At 43.2% G+C, this 11470-nt stretch overlaps 1 protein-coding gene across 3 annotated transcripts in view; it reads left to right on the top strand.

Annotated features, from left to right (window-relative positions):
- Nucleotides 1-11470, top strand: part of KCNN3 (potassium calcium-activated channel subfamily N member 3) — a 314190-nt gene that overhangs the window by 223027 nt on the left and 79693 nt on the right. The gene's annotated exons all lie outside the window — the stretch shown is intronic.

Genomic DNA, 11470 nt, shown 5'->3' on the forward strand with positions numbered 1-11470 from the left:
TTCATCTTTCTATCTCAGGCAGCCAGCATTTCTAGCTCCACTCCTCACGAGGTCCTGGTGAGTGAGAGAGAGAGAGAGAGAGAGAGAGAGAGAGAGAGAGAGAGAGAGAGAGAGAGAGAAAGAGAGAGAGAGAGCGCCAGCAAGCACCTTCTTCATTCCACAAGCCTCCTGTGAAAACTGGAAACATCCCATCCACACGCACACATAGCTCCAAGCTAATTGGCTGGTAGCTTTGATCAACAGTACCCACGAGCAAACATCACTTCCTGATGCCAAGGAACTGACCTTCCAAGCCACATGGCTTGCCCTCAGACACCTTCTCCTCATGGTGGAGCTTCCCTACAGTATCTCTCCAGCAGGGTGTGTCACTCCAATTGTCACAACTGCTAATAAGTGTCTGAGGATGGATTTGAACTCAGAAAATGAGTCTTCCTGACTCCAGTCCCAGTGCTCTCTCCACTGTGCTACCTCGCTGCCCATAATTGACTTCAACTTGTTAACTTAGTTTCCTTTATATATAAAATGGGAATAATAGTAACAATAGCCTTATAGTACCTTACGAAGTTATTTTAAAGAAAGCATCTTGTAAACCTTAACACATGGTATAAATGTGAGCTCTTCTTATTTATATTAAAAGCCTAGTGGACATAACTACAATGAAAAATATCTCTTAAACATCCAATAACTATAATAATTCTCAACAAGAAATCCCCTCTAAGTTCTCTTCCTTTGTCTCTTTCCATTCACAGGAATACATAGTATTCTTATGGCTCTATTTTTTTCTCCTTGGCATTATTTTCTATTGGTTTTGCCATGTCTCTTTATAGTCCCATATTCATAGCATGTTAGAGCTGGAAGGGACCTTAGGGAATGAGTCAAATCCACTCCTTTACAGCTAAGGAAAGTGAGACCCAGAAAGAAGAAGTGATTTGCCTGAAGTCCACATGGCAGGAAGCTCAGTGACACAGTAGATGGAGCACCGGTACTGATGTCAGGAGATCCTGAATTCATATCTGGCCTCACATACTTGTTAGCTGTGTGACCTTGGGTAAGTCACTTGACCCCAAATGCTTCCCCCCCAAAAAAAGAACTCAAAGTCACACAGATAGTAAGTAGTTGGGCTTAGATTCCCACCCACACCACATGACCTAATAGTGGTCATTCTTAACCATGACATAGTACTCCATTATTGATGCATCACAGTTACAGCCATCCCCTGACCACTGAGCATTTAGGTTGTTGCTATCATTTCACTATTACAAATAATGCAGGCATAAACATCTTGTATGTGGTATTTTTTTTCTTTAGAAAGAAAATAAATAATTCAGTATATAATATTCCCAAGGCAGCTAGGTGGTGCAGTGGATGGAGTGGCAGGCCTGGAGTCAGGAAGACCTGAGTTCAAATCCAGTCTCAGATTCTTACTAGCTGTGTGACCCTGTGCAAGTCACTTAACCCTGTTTGCCTCAATTTCCTCATCTGTAAAATGAGTTGGAGAAGGCAATGGCAAACCACTCCAGTATTTTTGCTGAGAAAACCCCAAATGGATTCATAAGGAGTCTGAAACAACAAAATGATAATATTTTTTCCCAGTTTGAAAATTGCAAAGGCAAAGAGTATGATTGGTGTTATGATTTAAAAGTTTATATTTTGCTTGTAAAACATAAAGAGGCAGTCACAAAACAGTATTATAAAACATTGGGAGGTAGTGTACTACATAGGAAAGTGTATTGAATTTGGAATAAGAAATAAGACCTTTGTGTCTTAGCTCTTACTAGCTGTGTGACTCAGGACAAATCAATTACTCTCTCTGGACCTTAAAGGATAGTAGATTTTGAGCTCATCTGGTTCATTTCCCTCATTTTACGGTTGAGGAAACTGAGACCCACAGAAATTAAATAGGCTATCTAAACTCACATAATGGAAGCGTGGGATTTGAATTCCCATTCTCTGGTTCTTCATCCAGGATTCTCTCCACCCCGACACATCAGTTTCCTCCTCTCTAAAATGTGAACATTGGACTAGGTAACTTCTACATTGTAAATCTGTGATTCTATGACAGAGCTAGAATCTTGATTTATGTTATTGTTTGGTCACAACTACTAAGTAACTGTCATGTTCTTTCACCTCGGAGCAAACAGATCTCAAGATCAAAGTTAAATGCAGGTGTAGTGGATAAAGCATTGACTTGGAGTCAGGTATATAACTCAGAGGGAAGCTAGGTGGCGCAATAGTGCACAGAGCGCTGGGCTTTCAGTCAGGAAGATTTATCTTCTTGAGTTCAAATCTGGCCTCAGACACTAACTGTGTGATCCTGGGCAAGTCACTTAACCCTGTTTGCCTCAGTTTCCTCATCTGTCAAATGATCTGGAGAAGGCAATGGCAAATTGCTCCAGGATATTTGACAAGAAAACCCCAAATGGGTCACAAAGAGTAGGACGTGACAACAACAACGAATATAATTCAGAGCACTGTCATTTGTTCTCCCTCAGCCTCAGTTTCCTCATCTCTAAAATGGAGATAATAATAAAACCTATGAAAAAAATAAAAATAAAAATAATGCCTATGTCATAGGGTTGTTGTGAGGGTCAAATAAGTAATGTATGTAAACGATTTTGCAAACTTAAAGTATGCTACAAATATGCACTCTTATTACTTTAAAAATCAACTTTAAAACAGGGTATTTCAACCTTCCATTCTCATCTCCAGGAGGGAAAATAATTAAGAATTCCCTCAAATATTCAAAATTGAGCTTTGATAAGGATGTCATGCTGCCTTTACTCATGTATTCCCTCTGTGTCTGCTAAGCTAGTATCTTCACCTTTTGCTGAACCTGCCCAGATGTTTCATCTCATCTCAAAGTTCTCCCATCTTCTTCTTCTCTCTTCCTCCCTTCCCTTCCTTTCCCCTTATTTCCTCCTCCTCCCTTCTCTTCCCTCCTATTCTTTCTTTTGGGGTGGACAGGGCAATGAGGGTTAAGTGACTTACCCAGGATCACACAGCTAGTAAGTGTCTGAGGCCAGATTTGAACTCAGGTGTTCCTGAATCCAGGGCTGGTGCTTTATCCACTGTGCCACCTAGCTGCCCCCTCCTCCTATTCTTTCTTCTGTTCTCCTCTTCTCTCCAAGTCCTCCTTAGAAGATACTAAGACTCAGACTCCTTCTTCTTTTTCCTCCCCAGATGTTCATATTCTACCAAGCAAGTCCTCTCTCTTCCAAACAGCTTTCTCTGGTCAAAAACCTCTACCATTTGATCCTCATCATAGAATGCTTTGAAATGATTACTTAAAACGTGTGTGTGTGTGTGTGTGTGTGTGTGTGTGTGTGTGTGTGTGTGTGTGTGTTTTGTCTCCCTCCCTAGACTCTAAGCTCTTTGAGGGAAGGAACTTCTCATGGAATCACAGAGTTGGAAGGAACTCCCAAACCCTCTAATTCAGCTCCTACCTGTAATTCCCTCTACCACACACATGGCAAATTGTCATCCTGCTTTTCTTTGAAGACTTCCTGTGAGGGAGGAGCTGCCGCCTCCCAAGGAAGCCCATTTGGACACCTCCAATTGTTAAGAAGTTTTTCCTACCATCAAGGCTAAACTGGCTTCCTTCTCATTTCTACCCACTGATCCTAGTTCTGCCCTTTGAGACAAAACAGAAAAAAATCTAATAATTCTTCCACATGACAACCATTTAGATACTTGACCCAGCCATTGTGTGTGTTCTTCCCCCACCTCCACCCTAGGTTTCTATTCTTCAAACTAAATAGTCACTGTTCCTCCAGCTGAGCCTCACTTGACATTAACTTGGAACTCCTCACCATCCTGGTTGCCCTCCTTTGGACATTTTCCATCTTTTGAAAAATCAATCAATCCCTTTACAATCATTTATTAATCGCCTCCTGTTCGTCAGGCACTATACTAGGTGCTGAGGCCATAAGTATGATAGATGGAACAATACCTACTTAAAGAGCTTAGATTCTAACAGAGAAAACAACAAGCACATAAATAAGTTTATAAAGAATAAAAAATATACTTAATCAGGCAAGGAAATTTAGAAGAGTCCTAGTAGTTAGGGTGATCAGGAAGGAAGAAAGAAAATAAGCATTAATAAAATACCTGCTGTGTGCCATCAGGATAGACTTCATATCGAAGGTGGTGCTTGGTTGGCTTCTCAAAGAAGAAGAAGAAGAAGAGGCATTCCCTGAGGTGGAGATGAGTAGAGAATGCATTCCAGGCATGGGAGACAGTCAGTGCAAAGGCATGGAGATTGGAGATGAAGTATCTTGTGTGAGGAAGAGAGAAAGCCTGGTTGGCTGAATCACAGGATGATGGAGGGGTACTAATATACAATGAGTGTGGAATTGAAATGTAGGCAAGGTTGTAAAGAGCTTTAATGGTCAAACAGAAGAATTTATATTTAATTCTTTTAAAACTTATTTTATTTTTAATTTAGGGAATAAAACAAGCATTTCCATAGCATAGTATAACAAGAGGAAGCCACTGAAAGGGGGAGTGACTTGGTCAGTTGTGCATTTCAGGAAAACAACATTTCAGGAAAACAGTGGTGTTAAAGATGGTCTGACTTGCGGAGAGCCTGGAGGCTATAGAACCAATTGGGAAGTTGTTAGTCATCTAGGTTGTAGCCAGGAGAGTAGAGAGAAGGATCCAATCTGAGAGATGTTGTAGGGATAGAAGAGAGACTTGGCAAGTGATTGGCTAAGTGGGGCAAAGGAAAGTGAGAAGTCTAGAACAGCACCAAAGTTGTGAACCCGGGAGACAGAAAGAAGAGTGGTACCAACAACAGAAATAGGGAAGTTTGGAAAATGGATGAGTTTGGAGACTAAGATTATGCATTCTTCATTTAAGATAAAGGTCTTTGGATCCCATGTGGCATTGGGACAAAGAGTAAAGCCACTGCACCACCTCATTGCTTCACATGAGGCCCCCCTACAGGATACACATGTGACAGAGGCATCTCATAAACCCTGGTATTACAGGGACATGAAGTCCTTTCTTTCTACATAGAATCCTCAAGCTGCTCCCTTTGGGTGTGTCATCTCTGCTGAGCAGGCTGGGACTCACCAATACAACCCTTCTCTCAAATGGATGAATTCTTCCAATGCTGGATATTACTCTGCTGCTAGATGCCATGGCCAATGAGGGTGGGGAGGAGAGAAATCCTTCAGTCCCCAAGAATGATTCCCTCTCAGGAGTTGGCTTCTTTCTTCCTTGAATGCCTCTGGGGTTTAGATATTTAAAGCTCCCAGAGTGATCATTTCTTTGCTCAGTTTTGGTTGTTGTTCAGTCATTTCAGTGGTGTCTGACTCTTCATTCATGACCCCATTTGGGGTTTTCTTGGCAAAGATCTTAGTGTTTTGCCATTTCCTTCTCCATCTTATATGACAGATGAGGAGACTGAGGCAAACAGGGTTAAGTGACTTGCCCAGAGTCATACAGCTAGTAAGTGTCAGAGGCCAGATTTGAACTCAGGAAGAGGAGTCTTCCTGACTCCCTGCCTGACAACTGCACTACCTTGCTGACCCACTGCACCACCTAGCTGCTCTATTGGCTCAGGCAATCAGGTTATTCCCTTCTTACTCAGTCTTAGGGGTATTCACACTTTGTAAAGGAATTACCAGGTGCAGCCACAACTTTCCAGTTAGTTGAACACATTGATACCAACCACAGTTAAACCTCATCATCTGTGAGTAAATCCTGTGACTACATCAACTGAATTGGAAGCAGAGAATCACATCCATCCCTTCTCCCTTCTTTCTACCTGTTAAAAGCAGAATTTGTTACAAGATTCCAGTAGAGCAAAAGGATATAGACCATCTCATGAGGTTCACTGACTGCACTATTATGTCTAAATTGTCTCATTGACATCTCACCTAGAGGCTGGAATAGGACAGCTAGGTGGCGCCACAGTGCACAGAGTTGCAGGTCTAGACAGGAAGATTCAGCTTCCTGAGTTCAAATCTGACCTCAGACACTAGCTGGATGACCCTGGGCAAGTCACTGTACCTTGTGTGCCTCAGTTTCCTCATCTACAAAATGATCCAGAAAAGAAATGGCAAACCGCTCCAATATCTTTGCCGCAAAAACTCCAACTGGGGTCATGAAGAGTCAGACATGATTGAAAAAACTACTCAACAGCAATAAATTAGATTAGGAAACAGATAGATTAGGAGATGATAAGAGATCTATGCCTCTTAATTTATGAGATTATCCCAGGTCCCTTCTATATACTTAATGTCCATGTAACAATGACTTCAAATGTTTGATTCTTTATGGGATACATTCCAACAATGTTTGCTATAAATCAATTTTATGTAAAGTGAATTCTATGTTACAATTAACTTCCATTATAAAATAGAATACTCATTTCTTTTTTTAAAGAATATTCATTTCTTTGGAAAGACAACCTCCCAGTAAGTTGGGGAGGGGAATGGTTCATAGGTAGGAAGTGGGTTCAAGATGATGGTAACAATCATGACTATCTTAGTATCATGGCAGGCACTGTTTTCACATTGGGCCTATGGCTATTAAGAACTGAGCACCAGCCCTGGAGTCAGGAGTACCTGAGTTCAAATCTGGCCTCAGACACTCAACACTTACTAGCTGTGTGACCCTGGGCAAATCACTTAACCCCAATTGCCTCACTAAAAAAATTAAAAATTAAAAAAATTTTAAAAAGAACTATAGGCCTCCTTTGAATCTCAGAGACCTTGGCTGTCCTCTGCAGTCAGGCATCTGACCTCATCATTTAGCTGAAACTACTCTCTCCAAAGTGACCTGTGATCTTTTTTCTTTCCTTCCTTCCTTCCTTCCTTCTTTCTTTCCTTCCTTCCTTCCTCCCCTCCCCTCCCCCTGCCTCTCATTCCTTTCAGACCATGAAGGTTGTCCCATGCCTCTGACCCTAACGATATCTATGGTGAAAACTTCCAGACCTTCATCCCTCTCCTCCTCTTCACAGAATCTAGCCAGATTGGACCAGGATATAACAGTTTTGCACCCTGGCCTAAAAATCACTGAGGCTATGGCCTGACATTATAGTCATCAAGATTGCTCTTACCTTTATCAGTATTGTAAATTCCAATTCTGCCTATGTTCACACCATATGTTTACCCAGAGCACAGGATATCTGTGTGATGTGGGAGGGGGCTAGAGGATATGTAGAGAGAGAGATCCAGGGGCAGGATGAAATTGACAAAGACGGTTGGATTTGAATTCAGAAGACCAGGTTTTTAAATCCTGGTACTGATGTGTAACACTTGGGTGGCTTTGAGCAAGTCACTCTGGCTCCCATTTTCCTCATCAGTAAAATGAGGGGATTGTCCTACAAAAGGGGCCTGTGAACTCTCTTTCTCTCCTTCTCTCTTTCTTTCTCTCTCTCTCCTCTCCTCTCTTTCCTTCTCCCTCCTCACTCTCTATTCCTTCCCTCTTTTTCCCTTCTTTCTCTTTCTCTCTCTCTTCTTTTCTCTTTTTCTTCTCCTCTCACCCATTTTGATCATTGTATTTCTTTTTTTTTTTAAGTGAGGCAGTTGGGGTTAAGTGACTTGCCCAGGGCCACACAGCTAGTAAGTGTTAAGTGTCTGAGGTCGGATTTGAACTCAGGTCCTCCTGAATCCAAGGCCGGTGCTCTATCCACTGCGCCACCTAGCTGCCCCTTGATCATTGTACTTCAATGTAATTGTTTTCCTTTGCAATACTAAGTATTTTATTTGATGCATTTAAAAACATCATTCTGAAAAGTAGATTTCACCAGATTGCCAAAGGGGTCCATGACACAAAAGTGGATCAAGAACCTCTGCCCCAGATGATATAATGATAATCATCAAATTAAATATAACGATTTACTTCCTATGTTTATATTCTACTTGTGCTGAATTTGTGAAGTTGTACCCTCTTTCTTCAGGACAGCCAGGCAGCTTAGTGGACAGAGCGCTAGACCTGGAATCAGGAAGACCTGAGTTCAAATGTGGTTTCAGACACTTCCTAGCTGTGTCACCCTGGGCAAGTTATTTAACCCTCTTTGTCTCAGTTTCCTCATCTGTCACATGAGCTGGGGAAGGAAATGGCAACCCCCTCCAGTATCTTTACCAAGAAAACTCTACATAAGATCACATAGAGTCAGCCATGACTGAAACAACTGAACAAAGACCCTCAAAATCCACAAAATAATTATGGCTATAGGTCATATCTATATACCTAGATTGAGAGTAGTATGTGTGCATGTGTGTGTTTGTAGATATTCATTGGATAAAAGCAAGAATGACAGCAACAATAATAACAGCTAACTGTAACATTTAAATTCTTGCCCCCTCCCTCCCTCTCATCAGTTGCTTTCCAGTCCTATGGAAATTTAATTCTAACTGTAACATTTAAAGCTTTATGGTTTTACAAAATGCTTTAGAATATCATCTCATTTTACCCTCACAAAAACCCTGTGAGGTAGGTGCTGTTAATATCCCCATTTTACAGATGAGGAAACTGAGGCTCAGAGAGACAATGTGACTTGTCCAGGGTCACATAGCTAGAAGGAAACAGCTTATCTCTATCATTTCTACCATCACAGCCCCTGATCATTTAAGATTTGAGAAGAGTACTTCTCAACCTGGTAGGTTTGTATTTGTGTGTGTCTGTCGCCTCTATCGATCCATCTGCCTTTCTAGCTCTTTAATTTCAGCAATTTGCTTTTCCTCACTGTCTGGTTTAATCGGTGGGCTTGAGGGGGAAAGAGGGGGTTTTACAAAATCCTATCAGCTCTTTCCATTGTTGCTCAACTGGAACATTTTCTTTCCCAACCCCTTCTCTTTGTTTCTTGCCCCCTCCCTCCCTCTCATCAGTTGCTTTCCAATCCTATGGAAGTGTCAGAGGTGTGCTGTAGTTTTCAGAAGGCATTTGGTTGCTTAGCAACATGCTAACACTCTCCTTCTGCATTGCCAGTTTGGTGTGGCTGCCTTAGTCATCTTCAAGTCGAGTGGGCTCCCTTGTCCTTGTCGGACACTTATGGAGCATGAGGCCCCAGGAGAAAAAAAGAAAAGAAAAAAAGGAGGCTCTGCAACAGGCATCCCATAGAGCCCAAATCCTTTTTGGGGATGAGGATAAGGCATGTGCTCAGTTTCCTGATATGCCCCAAGGGAGGCAAGGAACTCCTCTCCACACGCCATCCTCCCCTCTCTTCTCCCGAGGAGTCCCAGGGATGCAGGAAAACATTAGGCTCCCCGAAGTCTGAAACCTCCAGTTAAGCCATTAGGGATTCCTTCTAATTGAGGAATCACCAGGTGAAGCTCACTAACGCTGAACGGCTCTGTGAGGACCCTGCTGGGTGGCTTCCAGCTGGGAGTGGTATTGCTTCATCTCCTTCCCCATGGAGGTAGCGGCGGGAGAGGAGGCTTTGCGTTCACAGGCTAAAATGCCCGCAAGATAGAACACTCAAATGCTACAGGAGACTAACACAGCCCGGAAGGTTAATGCATCAATACAGCAGCAGGTGAGGCAGCAAACTATTAAGGAGAGAATCCTGGGCTGGGAAGGAAAAAACTGAGGTTCCGGTGCCACCACAGCTGCCACTGGGCCTCTGGGCAAGTTACTTCCCCCCTCCTCCCATGAGCCTCCGTCTTTTCTTTTATAAGGAGGGAGGGTTGAACCAGAACAACCTCTGAGGAAGCTTGCCCCTTGGTCACATAGCTAATGTGTCTGAGGTAGGATTTGAATTCAGGGCTTTCTGACTCCAGGCCCAACCCTGCTCTATTCACTGTACCCCCTAGCTTCCCAGGGGGACATGAGTACAGCTGGGCTCAAGATCAGGGTCTCTGACTAGATTCAAGGTGCTATGCTGAACCTTGAGCGACAGTAGCCACAGCAGATCACAGTTTTGTGTGCCAAATCTGCTGTTTGCTCTCTGGGTGACCAGGGGGCACAGTGGATAGAGCACTGGGTTTTGAGTCTAGAAGACCTGAGTTCAAAACCTACCTCAGGCATTTACAAACTGTGTGATCCTGGACAAGTCACTTAACTTTTCTCTGCCTCAGTTTTATCATCTCTAGAATGGGGATAATAATTGTACCTGTCTCACAGGGCTCTTGTGAGGATCAAATAAGATAACAAGTATACTGCTTGCAAACCTTAAAGTGCTATATAAATTTTTGTGTTTATGTGACCTTGATGAAGATAGTTTGTCTCTCTGGGCTTCAGAGAATCACTTTGGGATGGATTCACTGACTTTTAAGGTCTCTTTTGGCTCCAAGTCCTATGACCTTTTGGAGCAAGGCATACCAGAAGGTCTCCATCTCCTTGAAGTTCCTTGTCTTAATGCTAGTCAGACTAGTAGTAAATAGGTTGGATTGGGTCACCTCTCATAAAGGAAGCCAGAAAAAAAGCCCATGATTCTAAGCCACTGCACAAAGTGACCAAGGGCAGGAGGCCACCCAAGTGCCAGGAAAAACACAAGGTGTTTAGATGAACCACTGACATGGCACCCCGCCTGCAGGATGGGGACTGCCTCAGAAGGTAAATTTACGGACAACTTCCCCTTCCAGATTCTGCTGAAAAGCCCCTCATTTCTACCATTGCAGGATTCAGTGTAGGCCAGATGCCATGAGAAATCCTGTCTAGTTGACAGTGGTCCCTTGGAAGAACAAAGCCTATGAGGAGGAGGGCTCCTTGGCACCTTCGCCAATCCCTGACAGACACTGGGACCCTTGGGCGAGAGTGAGGAGCCAGGGAAGTTCTTAAAACAACCCCACTCAGTCACCCACAGGGGAGCCTAGGACAGCAGCCTCCAGGTGGGGGATCTCTCTTCAGAATGCCCCTCCCCCTCCAGCAAGCCTTTCCATGAGAGAAACAGAAAACAGAGATCCACGCCCCCCCCCCAATCACTTTCCCCACAGCAGCATCTCTTCAATCTGCCCCTTAGGGAAAAGAAGACAGGAGATGGAAAGGGGAGAAGGGGAGGAGACGGAAACCTTTTGGCCCGAATCCCCGTGTTCTAGCATTTTCCCTTCCTTCTGTCTGTTTTCACAAGTCATGGAGTGTGCCAGTTCTATGTATTTATGAGTTCCTCTCAGAAGAAATCATTTCTTGGAAAAAATAATGTGATGCATTAACTTTCACCTTAGCCATCTTTTTCCCCATCAGTGAACTGTCCACTTCAAGCCAGTCTTCCTTCTCAGGCTCTGCTTCAGGCTGGGAAGTGAGTGGTGTGTTTGTGATATTCCACAGCCTACAACTTAATTACTTTACTTGATTCTTACATAAGCCCCTTCTCCTTTCTATGTTTCAACCACCTTCTTCTTCAAGAACCAAGGTCTGTTTAGTCCAACCTACTTGGACAGGGCCTTCCCTCAAGAGATCACAGAATCACATCACCTCAGAAGCTCTCACTTGACAAATGAAGAGGTTGAGGCCTAGGAGGGTGAGGTACACAGAATTGTCATTATCTGAGCTGAGGTGAGAGATGATAGGCCCCCATGAG

This window comes from Dromiciops gliroides, chromosome 4 (assembly GCF_019393635.1).
Source record: "Dromiciops gliroides isolate mDroGli1 chromosome 4, mDroGli1.pri, whole genome shotgun sequence".
Taxonomy (NCBI): domain Eukaryota; kingdom Metazoa; phylum Chordata; class Mammalia; order Microbiotheria; family Microbiotheriidae; genus Dromiciops; species Dromiciops gliroides.